Below are 15339 nucleotides of genomic sequence, written 5' to 3'. Positions count from 1 at the left end.
GTTTTACATCTTAAAGGGACAGAGAAAGAATTTGCAAGTACATGCTTTCTCCAGGAGTTGCTCTAAGTAAAAGGAAATTAGGGGCGTAGAGGCAGGAAAACTACCTGTCTGAAGTTTGTTGAAGTTAAAGGAAACTTCAAGAACTTCTTTGGTCACTAAGCAAATATAACTTTTGAAGAACTCTAGCAGGCCAATCTCTTCAATTCTATCATTGCCAATATATACCACCTAAATAGAAATTCTAGAGTCCCCGTGTTTTAATCTTCATTGTTAGATTAACGATTTCCTCTAGCCGGGTGTGGTGGCTCCAGCCTATAATCACAGCTCTTAGGGAGGCAGAGGCTGAGCCTAGGAGTTCGAGACCTGCCTGGGTAATATAACGGGACCCCATTCTCCACAAAAAGGAAAAAAAAAAAAAAAAGTGTAACAATTTCCTCTAGTGTGTTCATCCATAGTCATTTACTGTGTAATATTATGTAAGTATTACATTGGATTGAGTAAGAGAGATATTGAAACAGAAATCAAATATTAAACTGGAAGTCATAGTAACAGAATAACTAAGTAATGTGAATCATAATATTTCATCCTGTTATTTTCCCTTTACATCACAATAGCCTGAGGATCACGCAATGAGGAAATGTCAGCTTCAAATTTTATCTCTACTGCAGGACTGGTAACACAAACTGTGGGGCCCTGTGCAAAAACAAATGTGACCCCTTGTTCAAATATTATTTAGAACTTTACGCTAGCAACAATGGAGCATTAAACTAAGAATGAGGCTCTTCTTCACAAAACCAATACAGGTTTTATGGCCATGAAGTTGGACTTTCTCAAATGCTAATTTTCCCTTAAGAATATTTGTATCATCTTGTTGGGGCTCAGAAAATGATATCTTATATGATATTTTGGCATGCTGAACACTTTAAACTAAAATAGGAAGGCTTTCAAAGCTGCTTCAGAATCAAAGACTTTCAAATCTCTTGTTTCTCCTCCTTCCCCACCCCATGCCACTCCCTCAAGCACAGAGGGACTTCTTCTGGAATTTTCCTATCTGACTAAAAAAAATTTATTCCAAAAGAAATGCAATTGTCTTAAGGTCCTCTCCCTAGGAATCTCATCAAATAACCAGGAAAGATTAACCACTAATGAAGAGACTAAAAGTTTGTCACCACCCACAGACAGACTTTCCATCTATTCTTCTGAGGGCAACTCTGAGAGTTTACCTGGGAGACTTTATTTGCGTAGTCAGACAGTCTCCATTGTTCACAGGGAAGTTCTGTCCCTCACCTACTTGCTGCCTCCCCCGGATCTCAGGGGAATTTCGTCCCAACCCATTGCTCTTGGGGCTTATTCATTTCTCCTGAAAGTCATTTACTATACCTTATAATTACCTATACCCATCCCCGCAAAAAACCTTTCCTCTCCTCTATAAAGAAGGGATTTAAGCCTCAATCATCTGGCACTTCTTTATGTTTATATTATATATAGAGAGAGACTCATATTTATGAGACTCCTGTGTTCATATTGAAACTGCCACTGCAAAATTATAACTGAGACAACGAAAGAAATCTGACCTAACCAACTCCATCTTGCTTGTAACCTCCAAGCTGTCCCTGTTCATTCCTGGGCATAGTCTAAACTAACCTTGGGAGAAACTTAGTTTATAGTTTAGAACAAAGACAGTAACAGCCCTTATCCAAAACAAACCCTTCTTGCCTGGGGACTAGACTGCTTTTGTAGGACTAACAAATTAGCCAAAAGATTAGAAATGATGGTTTAGGAGTCATGGAGCTGGAGACCACAAGATTTTGATCACCCCCAAAATTGTTCCTGGGGATAACATCACTATTGTAAAGCCTAAGGTTGGGGCTTAAGATATTTTACAGACCCTGTACTTGATGGATCAACTGGCACCACACAGATTGATAAACTGGCTCATTTGATCTGTGGCCCCAACCCAGGAACTGACTCATTACAAGACTACAAGACAGCTTTGACTCCCTACGATTTTTTTTTTTTTTTTTTTTTTTTTTTTTTTTTTTTGAGACAGAGTCTCGCTCTGTTGCCCAGGCTGGAACGCAGTTGCGAGATCTTGGCTCACTGCAACTTCTACCTCCCGGATTCAACCGATTCTCCTGTCTCAGTCTCCAGAATAGCTGGGATTATAGGCATGTGCCACCATGCCTGGGTAGTATTTTTTGTACTTTTAATAGAGACGGGGTTTCACCATGTTGGCCAGGCTGGTCTCAAACTCCTGACCTCAGGTGATCCACTTGCCTCAGCCTCCCAAATTGCTGGGATTACAGGCTTGAGCCACTGCGTCCAGCTGGACTCCCTATGATTTTATCTCTGACCCAACCAATCAGCCCTCCTGACTCACTGGCTGCCCCATCCACCCACAAAATTATCCTTAAACACTCTGATCTCCAAATGCTCTGAGAGACTGATTTGAGTAATAATAAACCTCCAGTCTACCTCACAGTCAGTTCTGCATGAATTACACTTTCTCTATTGCAATTCCCCTTCTTGATAAATTGGTTCTGTCTAGGCAGCCGGCAAGGTGAACCCACTGGGCAATTACAATACGCACATTAATACATAACTATACCTTTCCTCCTATTAATCTGTCTCTTGTCAGTCTTTCTAGTGAAACTTCAGAGAGGGCAGAAGGGAAGATTTCCCGCCACCCCTACAATCCTTATGCAGATTGACTACCTATCTTATCAGTCTCATAGCAGTTTGTTCCTTTGTTTCATCATGTATTATAACAATTTGTAATTACTTTCTATTTTCCTTATTAGTTGAATGCCATTTGAGAGCAGAGTAAATGTCATATTTATTTTTCTTACTTGTTTGTATTTTATTATTGTTGTTGTTGTTATTATTATTATTATTATTATTATTATTTTAGCTGGCATTTCACTCTTGTTGCCCAAGCTGGAGTGTAATGGTGCGGTCTCTGCTCACTGCAACCTATGCCTCCCAGGTTCAAGCAATTCTCCTGCCTCAGCCTCCCAAGTAGCTGGGATTACAAGTGTGCGCCACCATGCCTGACTCATTTTTTGTATTTTTGATAGAAATGTGGTTTCACCACATTAGCCAGACTGGTCTCGAACTCCTGACTTCAGGTGATCTGCTCACCTCGACCTCCCCAAAATGCTGGGATTACAGGTGGGAACCACCTTGCCTAGCCTTGTTTTTATTTGGAATCTAAAAATATACTTAAGAGCCACATCATACAGTTCACAAAACACAATAACATAAGAAAGGTATATATTGCAAAGTCTTGATTTCACCCTGCCCAATCCCCTTGTTTCTAACTCATCCCCTACCTCCATAGATAACCATTTTATTAGTTTGTGGGTATATCCTTCTGTAGACTCTTTAAGCAAATGTGAGGGACATGTGAATATGTGTTTTTAGCCCCTTTTTTCTTGCATAATTGTAATATATTTTATGAGCACACAAATATTTATTAACAGATTGTTCTGAACTTACTTTTTTCAGTTACACATATATACTGAAGAATGTTTCATATCCTACATAGAGAATTTCCTCTGTGCCATAATTTTTTAATCAGTTCTAGATGGATAGATATTTAGATTATTTCTAATTTCTTGCTATTACTATGTAGCAATAAGTATGTTTATAGATAAATGATTTCATTTATTAATGCATATTTGTAAAATAAAAGATTTCCTATGCTTTTCAAAGTCTCTTTTTTCATCTTGCCCTCTTTTAATTCAGACTTAAATTCTGAAACAGCTTTGATTTTTTTTAAAATTATTTTTCAACATTTTAAACATTTCCTCCTACTACTATCTGTCTATAATACCCTAAGAGTTTGTATTTCTGTATTGAGGGCTTATTTCTTAGTAATGTAAGGTATTTTGTTTTGTTTTTAAATCAGATAGGAATATTTGGCTTATGCTTTTATATGCCTTTCAAATGAAATATTCTTGTAATAAGTTTTGTATTTATTCATTGTTTGGATGCTACTTATTTACATTTTTCTTACAGTATATCTTTAGGCATATTGTATTTGTTCTCTTTTTGATATATATGTTTAAATTTTTAAAAAGTTCCTGGATTATACATGGATACAATTTTCCATTAAAAGGGTGGAGGGGCCATGGACTTTGTTAGGTATCTCCATTCAAGTCTTCCTCTTCCTTTGCTATAATGATGTATTTTTCATTAAAAGTTGGTTGTTCTGTGTGACTATGTCACTTTATCTATCACTCAGGATCTAATCTTGATTAGAAGACCTTTTGTTATTAACCATAAATTTTCTCAAGCTGTGGGATAACATGGGAAATACCCTCTGCTTTTAAAATGCTCTATTACTTTCAAAGGAATATCTTTCTGCCATAGGACCAATCTTGGACCCACAAGTTTTCCAGCTCTTTTTCCTCAACATCTATATCCGCAGTGACTGAAAACTATTGTATGGTGCAAAAAGTAAAAAAGAGAGCTCAAGGATGGACTCTGACACTTAAGGAATTTAACCACACTATTTAGTAAAACATAGCTAATCTTAGAGATGAGATTTTTGTGTAACTGTAGTAAGAAGATGGACAGTGTGGAAAAAGCATTAGAAAAGGAATAGAAGTGTGGAACATGTGTCTTTCATTTAAGAATGAAGAAAATTGGAAGAAAGGGAAGGATTTTTCCTTTCCGCCACCTGGTACATGATGAAACTGAATAAATAGTTGTTAAATAAAATTTATTTTTGGCATATTTTAGCATGTAGAATATTTTAAAAATTATGTCATAAAGTTAATAAAATCACCTTTGAAGACTTGACCCAGGAACTTTATTTTTATGTAGTTTTCCTCTTCTGGCATTGGCATTTGTTCATACTTTTTTTTTTTTTCTTTCTGAGGCAGAGTCTCACTCTGTCATCCAGGCTGGAGTGTAGTGGCATGATCTCGGCTCACTGCAACCTCTGCCTCCCAGGCTTAAGCGATTCTTGTGCGTCAGTCTCCTGAGTAGCTGGGACTACAGGTGACTGCCACCACACCTGGCTCATTTTAGTATATTTTGTAGAGTGGGCGGTTTTGTCATGTTGCGTAGGCTGGTCTTGAACTCCTGAGCTCAAAAGATTCACCCGCCTTGGCCTTCCAAAGTGCTGGGATTACAGCAGTGAGCCACCATACCCGGCCTGTTTCTTAACTATGCTCTGAACATATATTACTAAAACAATCCTAGTAGTTCCTTGACCTAGAAAACTGATCTAACACTCTGCCTTTGTATAGACATATTTTGTTGTTTGTCTTCCAAAATCAGGCCCTTTTGTAGAAAAATCCCAACTAAGGGGTTGAAAGAAGTAGACAGGAGCTTATTTTCATTAGAAGACATATTTTAAAAGCATCTAAAGGCAAAGTTGTTTGAATATGATTAATCTCCATAATGTTGTATATAACCTACAATTGGTCAGTACCATAAATTATAAGAATATCTTCATATTCCTCTTTTACAATTATGGTATCTCTACCCTCAGTACCATTTAGTGGAAAAATAGAAAATAATAGTCACCACAGAAATAAAATTTAAACTCATAGAGGTATAATTTATCATTTGGATAGATTCAATAAGCAACCAAAGTTTAATCGGCTAAAGAATCTATATTTATAGTATCTCCTTTTGACCTCTGGTGGCATGGAAGAGTTCTCATCCAATCCTGTTGATATGTTATTTTGAAGTTAGAAAGCAGCTAGGCAGTGAAGTACAAGGCCCTACAATGGAGTAGAGCTTCCACGTGAAACTGTGGAAGAATAGATGGCCTTATCAAGAAATATGGTTCTGCCTGTGAGTTGATGGTGAAATCAGGCTGAAAGCCAAAAAGCCAAACAATGATACAAATAAATGAATACTAAAAATGGAAACAATCAGGCCAGGCCTGGTGGCTCATGCCTGTAATTCCAGCACTTTCGGAGGCTGAGGAAGGCAGATTGTTTGAGCTCAGGAGTTTGAGACCAGTCTGGGCAAAATGTAGTAACCTCATCTCTCAAAAAAAAAAAAAAAAAAAAAAATTACAAAAAAGTCCCAGCTAGTAGGGAGGCTGAGGTGGGAGGATCGCTTCAGCCTGGGAGATTGAGGCTGCAGTGAGCCATGAGTGTGCCACAGTACTCCAACCTGGGAGATAAAGCAAAATCCTGTCTCAAAAAAAAAAAAAAAAAAAAAAAAAAGGCCAAATGTTAATTATATGCTCATATGGGTTTAAATGGCCTCACTTTATAAATAAGGAAATTTAAGTGCAAAGTGTTTCATTTAAGATCACACAGCAAGAAAATGGCAGAGAAAGGACTTGGGCCTGTGTTTGTCCACTTTTGTTTGTCCACTTTTGTGTCAGTATAAAAGAATACCTGAGGCTGACTAATTTATAAAGAAAAGAGGTTTATTTTGGCTTGCATTTCTGCAGGCTGTACAGGAAGCCTGGAGCTGGCATCTGCTTCTGGTGAGGTCTCAGGAAACTTATAATCATGGCAGAAAGTAAAGGAAAAGCAGGAGATATCACATGGTGAGAGTGGGAGCAAGAGAGAGTGAGGGGGCAGGAGCTACACTCCTTTAAACAACCAGATCTCATGTGAACTCTCTGAAAACTCACTTATTACTGTGAGGAGGGCACCAAGCCATTCGTGAAAGATCCTCCCCCATGACCCAAACACTACCCTACATGCCGCATCCCCAACACTGGGGATTACATTTCAACATGAGATTTGGAGTGGACAAGGCTCCAAGCTACATCATTGTTCATCTACTCAGGTACTTTGCATATCAAAATCCAAACTTCTTTGCCACATGCGCTCTCTACTAACAGGGTCTAGAATAAGCAAATTTGGACCATGACAAAAAAACCCCACAAAAACTGGTAGATTCTATTTTATGTAATGTTTTGTGAAAAAACACATAATGAGGTTCAGAGAGCTTAAAGAAGTAGGTTCAGCTGGATTTCAAAATTCCATGTCCAAAAATGAAGTCAACATATTTCCTCAAACATTTGTTTTATTTCTGCTATACGTTCCTTTTCTCATGAGAAATACTGGCAGCTCCCCTACTTGAGAAACAAAAACTTAAGAAATTGCCCTTGAGTCTTCCCTCATATATGTTATGCATGATAAATATCATCAAACTCTATCTTCCAACATCCTGAAGAAATCCCAAGGCTGGACACTTCTCGTGATCACCACTGTAGTACACTATTTAAGAAAATCATCAGGTCTGGATTACTACAATAGCATCTCAGATGCCCCTCCCTCCCACTCTCCTGACTTGGGTATTTTCTAGGCTCAACCAACTCCATACCCTAGAGTTGAAGATAATTTTTAAAGGCTAGTCTTATCATGCGACTCTTCTGTTTAAAATCCTTATTGATTCCTTTCAGGATAAGATCCAAATGATATCATGTATAATTAAGAGACAGTATATCTCAAATTTCTCTGTTGTAGGTAAGAAAGTAAATCCAAGGGTTGACCAGTGGGTAGAGATGACCAGTTCAGATTTGGACATTTATAATTTGAAGTGCCTATGGGATATACAGTTGGAGATGTCCATCTGTGTGTGTATATGTGTGTGTGTGTGTGTGTCTGTTTAAACTGGCCTTTCAAACAAGAAAGAAACAAAGCAAATTTATTCAAAATAAAATACTGGTAACACTTATTACCCATCACAGGAGCGTTTCTTCTCATTAAATAACTTGAGGGAAATATTAATTCATACATATAAAGAAATTTCAAAACATAGGACCTCAAGCACAATAGAATTGAGTTGGAAAGGTATTTTTAAAGGGTAGGTGTTGGCCCTTCTAATCATGCTGCTTACGTATTTTATATATGCGATAAAAGGCACTGATTTCAGAGAAGCTGCTGTAAAATCCACCATGACTGAAACGTGCAAATCAGTACAGAATGTTTGCTGGAGGGTAAGTCAGAGCAATGCCATTGAAGTAGCCTGTATATGCATATCTCATTGGTGACATCTTGAGCTCCGTTAATCAATTCCTATTTGAGATAAATGCATCTGCTTGTATCTCAAAAGACTAGATTCACGGAACCGTGACTAAGATATTTCATAGATGCTCTCCAAGGACTTTAAAAGACAAAACGACAGGAAATTTACTAAATCCGTACAGCTAACCTGAAGAAAAGGTTAAGAAAACTTCAGAAGCTTCTCAATGCTCTTTTATAGTCTGAAAATTTTAATAAAAGATGCCCTAAATTTGTCCACCAGTTTCTAGAGATATGATTTATTACTATGATGTCTGTATTAAACGAGACTTCGAAAAGGTGCTAATTTCTGTCTTAGAAAATAATATATATCAGAATTTCATTCCTCCATTGAATAGGCCCCTCTAAATATTTAAAAAGCAGAGATTCTCTGTTTAGGAAGAACTGAACAAAAAATACCTGAGAAAATAAGAGAAAAATGCTAGGAGTTTTATATAGAATGAAGCACTACAGAATTTTGCTTACAATTATGCATAGAGCTCCTAAGGGCTACAGATGACATCTTTACCTCAAATTGTTTCTCTCCTAAATCATTGATAATAGAAGCCTCAGGCATTGTGGAGTAACCCTGAAGCTCACTGCACATAAACTCGAAAGGGTATTATTTTCATGGTTCAGTTAACAAGAGAAGTGAAACTCACGCCATTATTTGGCTTGCTTAAAATTACCCTTTTTGTATTTTAAGCTCTCCTATCCCATATATTTGCAATTATATGGCCCTTAGCATTCTCCTTGAAACTGTCCTCCTCTGCCTATTTCTCCTCTTGTTCCTGATGACATTTTTTACTCCATAGCTTCTAGCTATCCCTCAACCACAAAGGTAGTTGAAGCAACATCCAAAAATACCAGCTCCCAGGAGCTGTTAGTTCTGTGCTTTGAGTATAAAATGGGTCTCAAGCCTGGGTAATAACTGAATTCATGAATCTCAATTCCCAGATGACATTAATAGCAGCATAGAGCAGGAAGCAGAGTTATGTTAATTTCTGCAGGTAATGCGTGAAAGCAGATAGGGAAAGCTTGAAAGGTCAACATCTGCTGTCATGCAGGAGTGTTGCAAAATGTGATTGGCCAGCAAATGTCAACACCATGTTCTAAAATCTACATGCCACCCTTTCAATTTAATCGTAGCTTGCAGCCCAGCTAACAATCATGCAGCATGTTTCAAAAGCTCTTGAATTCTAAAATGGAATTGTATGATTGCATTCCCATGGCAATAAGACACCTGTAAATTACAAACTTGTCATTTAATCAGCATAAATGTAGGGTCTTTGTGCAACCACTGTGAATTTTTTTTGTATCTATTTTCAGGGACGGCTGAAGACCTCTTAATGATTATGTACCACAACGAACTGCAGGTCTAACTGTTGCCATGGCATTACGCACTTTTTTTTTTCTTTTAAAGAAGTGACTGGAATGTAGAGCAGATAATGAATCTAATTGATTGTCCTCTGCTCCACACAGATATGCTTTATATTCTCTCCCTTTTGTGTTCTTCCTCCCTTTCACTGAGGATCAGATTCACAGGTATGCATTTGTTCAGTGACAAGAATGGCTCTCACACAGACCATCCTCCCACCTTAAAAAAAATTGAATAAATATAAAATAATCTGCTTTGAAAAATGTCTATAACAAAAAGGTATATGTATAAAGAGCAGAGAAGAAAAAAAATTACATTCACCGCACACACTGTCAGATTAAATCTGTAAGAAGGAAGACAATAGGTTTTTCTCAAAAAACAGGGAATAGTCTTGTAGGCTCGCAGTGTCCATGGTTATGCATAGGTTCTTTTTAATTAAATGAAAACTAAGTTAGAGAATCTAAAACTTTCCAGACATTCAAATTTAATAAATCATCAGCATATTTAATAGGTAACTGGATTTTTAAAACAACATTATTATTATGTATTTGCCAACTGGAAGCTGGCAAATACATATTAATAATTTATAGCACAAAGAACAAAATGTAATATAATTAGCTATTATTTTTAGGCTATGAAATAAGACCTAATAGAATTTTCACAGAGAGTATTTTAGCCTGAGTAATTATTTTGGACAGAATAACAAATACTTGGCTTCAGAGTATACAATCCTCCTACCTCTGTATACTTACATTTATAGATCACAGGTATAGAGAAATAGTCCACATAATTTTCTATTCTATGATTCCTGAAATAAAAATCTATAGCTGCATGAATTCACTCATTTGGGAGACTTGTCCAAAGTCACAGAATCAGGTGAGGATCCTGGCTATATCCCAGCCTTTCTGATTCAGTTTCATTAAGTGCACTTTCTACTACTGAAAAATGCAGATGTTATTTATATATCTCTCAAATTACAATGCATAAATAAATTTAAAAATATATATTTTTTCTCTCTTAGGAAAATTAATGTAGACACGTATGTCCTGAGTTGCTGCTTAGTATCTGTAAGTTATGCCAGAGCATAAATAATATGCTTATATTTAATATTAGGTATTCCCAGTGCTTATATTTAATATTAGGTATTCCCAGTAGAGTTAACAAAAGTGTATATTAGAAAATGTAATATGGTTTTTAAAAGAAAAGAATGACCAAAAAATTAAAAATGACATTATAAAATAACGCTTTTATCTCAAACGCATTGAATCATGACATGCTATCTCCTTGATTTTATTGGCAACTTAAAATATGAATCTAGGCTGGGCACAGTGGCTCACGCCTGTAATCCCAGCACTTTGGGAGGATGAGGTGGATGGATCACCTGAGGTCAGGAGTTTGAGACCAGCCTGACCAACATGGTAAAACCCCATGTCTACTAAAAATACAAAAAATTAGCCAGGCGTGGTGGCATGCACCTGTAATCCCAGCTATTCTGGAGGCTGAGGCAGGAGAATTACTTGAACCCAGGAGGTGGAGGCTGCAGTGAACCGAGATTACCCATTGCACTGCAGCCTGGGCAACAAGAGCAAAATTCTGTCTCAAAAAAAAAAAAAAAAAAAAAAAATCTAATGCCTGCCTGAGAACATGTAAAATGTAGTTTTCTTTGTTTCAGTGATCATACGCTACTACAGGTGATATACTAGTTAAAGATGCCCACCTTTTATTCTGCTCAAACACTTGTTAAGCACATACAGTACTTGGCACATCTTTCCACTTTCTACCATGAATTAGGCTGTTTTCAATTATGCTAAGAAACCTACTAGTCCAAGTGTGAAAGTAGGTGCTAATTGCTTATATCGGTTAGTGGCCTCTGGGCAAAGTGGGCCATATTTATTCTCTGCTGACAGTTCATGTCTAATCCAAGGGTATGACTGACTTCATCTCCCCTACACAGTCAGCTAACGTGAAATGCTTCCATGCTTAAACCATAAAAAGCCATTAAAATACATATGGACATTGAAATAAATAAAGCACAATGGCATATTTTATCATTCTTCCAAATAAAAAAAGTGCACCAAGTCATATTAGTCACCAAAAGCATGATCAGTGACATAAGAATAATTTCCTTTTTGAAAAAAGTAAACAAAATTGGAAGAAATTCCACTGAATTTTTAAAGATGTTATGGCAAATCTTTTAAAAAATTGAAAGCCTGGCCGGGCGCGGTGGCTCACGCCTGTAATCCCAGCACTTTGGGAGGCCGAGGAGGGCGGATCACAAGGTCAGGAGATCGAGACCACGGTGAAACCCCGTCTCTACTAAAAATACAAAAAACTAGCCGGGCAAGGTGGCGGGCGCCTGTAGTCCCAGCTACTCCGGAGGCTGAGGCGGGAGAATGGCGTAAACCCGGGAGGCGGAGCTTGCAGTGAGCCGAGATCGCGCCACTGCACTCCAGCCTGGGCGACAGAGGGAGACTCCATCTCAAAAATAAATAAATAAATAAATAAAAATAAATAAATAAAAATAGAAATAAAAAATTGAAAGCCTGCCAGTTACTGAAATTGTCAGACGTAGCCTCCATGTGTTATTCTTTTGTAGTTGAATACTTATTAAGATACAACAAAATTTGATCTGAAATATTTCAAGGAAATGCTTTGTTGTAAACTACCTCAAATCTCACACATCGTCAGTTCTTTCTTATAAGATGGCAACTCCTAAATTTGTATCATATCTTCTTTTAAGTTCCATGTTACAACATCCACAAGAAATCTGCCTCAGATATCTTCGCAGGAACCTCACACTCACTACATGTAAAATTAAATTAAGCACTTTTTGTCTCCTTCTTCTTTTAATTTGTTGCATTACTTGCTGATATTACCTTAACCTAAGGCATTTTTGCTTCCTTCTTCTAGATTATTCCCCACATAGAACATATGTCCCCAACATTTGGCACCAGGGACGAGTTTTATGGAAGACAATTTTTCCACAGACTGGGGGTGGGGTGAGGGTTGGGAGGGAATGGTTTTGGGATGAAACTGTTCCACCTCAGATCATCAGGTATTACACTCTCACGAGGAACGTGCAACCTAGATCTTTTGCATGTACAGCTCAAGATAGGGTGCGTGCTTCTATGAGAATCTAATGTCACCTCTTATCTGACAGAAAGTGGAACTCAGGCTGTAATGGTCTCTTGCCTGCTGCTCACTTCCTGCTGTGTGGCTTCATTCTACGGCTCGGGTACTGGAGGTTGGGGATCCTTGCCATGGAATATACATAAGAATAATGATGACAGTAATGCCAAAGTTGAGGTGAGTAAAGAGATCTAAGTAAATTTCTTATCTTGTAAATATATTATTCTAAAGAACTAAGAAAATTGATAAATTTCACAATTTGACAGGGAGACTTTCCTATTCAGATATTTTAAAGAGTCTGGGTATATACCCAAAGTAACATATATCATTCTATTATAAAGACACCTGCACACATATGTTCATTGCAACATTATTCACAATAGCAAAGACATGGAATCAACCTTAATGCCCATCAGTGATTAAACTGGATAAGAAAAAAAAATGTGGTATGTATACACCATGGAATACTATGCAGCCATGAAAAATATTGAGATCATGTGCTTTGCAAGGACATAGATGGAGCTGGACACCATTATCCTTAGTAAACTAGTGCAGGAACAGAAAACCAAATACCACATCTTCTCATTTATTAGTGGGAGCTAAGTGATAAAAATTCATGAACGCAAAGAGGAAAACACCACACACTGGAGTTTATCAGAAGGTGGAATGTGGGAGGAGGTAGAGGATCAGGAAAAATAACTAATGGGTACTAGGCTTAATACCTGGGTAATGAAATAATCTGTACAGCAAACCCAGTGACACAAGTTTACTTAAGTAAGAAACCTGCACATGTAGCCCTGAACTTAAAATAGAAGTATATATATATACACACACACACACACATATATATATAATATACTATATATAATAGAGCCATGTATTTTCCCATAGAGCATTAAACTTATTTTATAATTTACATTTGAGTATTGCCAAATTTTGCTGTCAAATGTCTCACACAAGCATATATACACAAACACACACTCATACATATCACACATAAACACACGCTTGCCTAAATATGAAAGCACAATGATCCTAGATTAAAACTATCAAAGTACTGCTAGCTACATTTTTAATCTTCTGCAGTTTAGAAATATCTTCAAGAATCCTGTCCCCTTTCCTCATCCAGCACAGAAGATTGAATGGATCTCCTAACTATACTGATGATAAGAAGAGAAAGATAAACCAGAGAAGTCATTCTTGCCTTTAGGGATTCACCTGGTAAATTGCTGCTTAAAGAGTGCTGTCAATAAGTTAACTTCTTTACTGTCGGGAGCAATTCTCTACTGGCGGTAAGATGGACAAGATGACCTAATAGATCTTTCTTCATCTCAAGATTCAAAGTTTCTTTTCAAGGAACCGTGACTGAAGAACAGAAACAGTGTTTAGGACCTGTCCCCAAAATTTTAACTTTAAAATAATTCACATATTATTATTTGCATTTTTAGTGAACTGATTTAAATTCTCTAAAAATAATCTTTCCTTACTCACATACCGCATTGCTGTGTTTATTTTTTAAATAATGAAATATTTAAGAGATATTGCACAATTTAATATTGCCGGATGGAGATTTCTTCTTGTACTCTTTTTGTTTTCAGCACCCATGTTACCTTAAATGGAGGACTTTTCCTCTTCCATTTCTGTATCTTTTAGTCAGCAGACAGATATAGTGAAATGGTTAAAAGCACAGACATTAGAACCAGGTTGGGTTTTTAAATCTGAATCCTCAGCCTATTACATGTGTGATCTTGGACAACTATCATCCACCTCTCTCTGACTCCGTATTTTTAACTGTAAAACAGAGTTACAGAGAGAGCTCCTACCTTATGTGGCTTCTTTCTTAGGTGGCTGTTATGAGGATTAAATGAGTTAATAGACGTAAAGCATGTAGAAGACTCCCTGGCATGTACTACGTGTTTGTAAGAGTTTGCTACTGTGGCTACTACGGTGATGAGGAGTATTATTATTATTATTGTGGCAATTCCTATTAAATGCATTGTTCTTAGGATTGTTAAATTATTTTCCAATTACATACATTTTAAAAAATCAGTTTTAGGGCCAGGTGCCGTGGCTCACGCCTGTAATCCCAACAATGAGAGGCTGAGGCGGGCGGATGACGAAGTCAGGAGATCAAGATCATCCTGGCTAACACGGTGAAACCCCATCTCTACTAAAAATTAAAAAAAAATAAAAAAATAAAAATCAGCCGGGCGTGGTTGCCAGGGCCTGTAGTCCCAGCTACTCAGGAGGCTGAGGCAGGAGAATGGCATGAACCCGGGAGGCGGAGCTTGCAGTGAGCCAAAATGGCGCCACTGCTCTCCAGCCTGGGCGACAGAGCGAGACTCCATCTCAAAAAAAAAAAAAAAAAAAAAAAAAAAAAAAAAATCAGTTTTAAAAACCACGTCATGAGTGACTCAGTGGTTTGTGCATTATCTTGCTAAATTAGAATGGTAAAGTTGTTTGAAATAAAGACTTGAAACCATAGAGAACTTTGTAATTTAAACCATGAAATAACCTTGCACGTGTGAAGGAAAAGATAATTGTGTGCCACCTTTACTTCTCCTGTATCATGGCGTTTCTCAAACAGCATACATAGAGTAACTGGAGACATCAATGTAGCGCATGGTGAGAACAAACAAGATCTCATTGGTTTTAGAAATATTATATTTTTAGTGGTTTCAGAGATGCATTTTTATTAAATTAATGTTATTTTTAATGACTTACAAAAATGTTTCACATTTCTACTAACTTTAAATTCAGTTGACCACCAGAACTTCACTTCTTTTCTGAGGTTGTCCTCACTGGCTCTAATGGGAATGTGACTGCCATTGCATTGTGTGAACT

The 15339-nt window shown here is 37.2% G+C and overlaps 1 long non-coding RNA gene across 2 annotated transcripts in view; it reads right to left on the bottom strand.

Moving 5' to 3' along the window:
• Nucleotides 1-15339, bottom strand: part of LOC105477903 (uncharacterized) — a 185569-nt gene that overhangs the window by 55165 nt on the left and 115065 nt on the right. For both annotated transcript variants that reach the window (XR_011625378.1, XR_011625379.1), the window contains exon 6: nucleotides 13714-13860. This is a non-coding gene — a long non-coding RNA (uncharacterized lncRNA). The remainder of the gene's footprint in view (nucleotides 1-13713; nucleotides 13861-15339) is intronic.

Source organism: Macaca nemestrina, chromosome 7 (assembly GCF_043159975.1).
Source record: "Macaca nemestrina isolate mMacNem1 chromosome 7, mMacNem.hap1, whole genome shotgun sequence".
NCBI classification, from domain to species: domain Eukaryota; kingdom Metazoa; phylum Chordata; class Mammalia; order Primates; family Cercopithecidae; genus Macaca; species Macaca nemestrina.
Note: the sequence above shows the minus strand (reverse complement) of the source record. Positions and strands in the feature narration are given on the sequence as shown.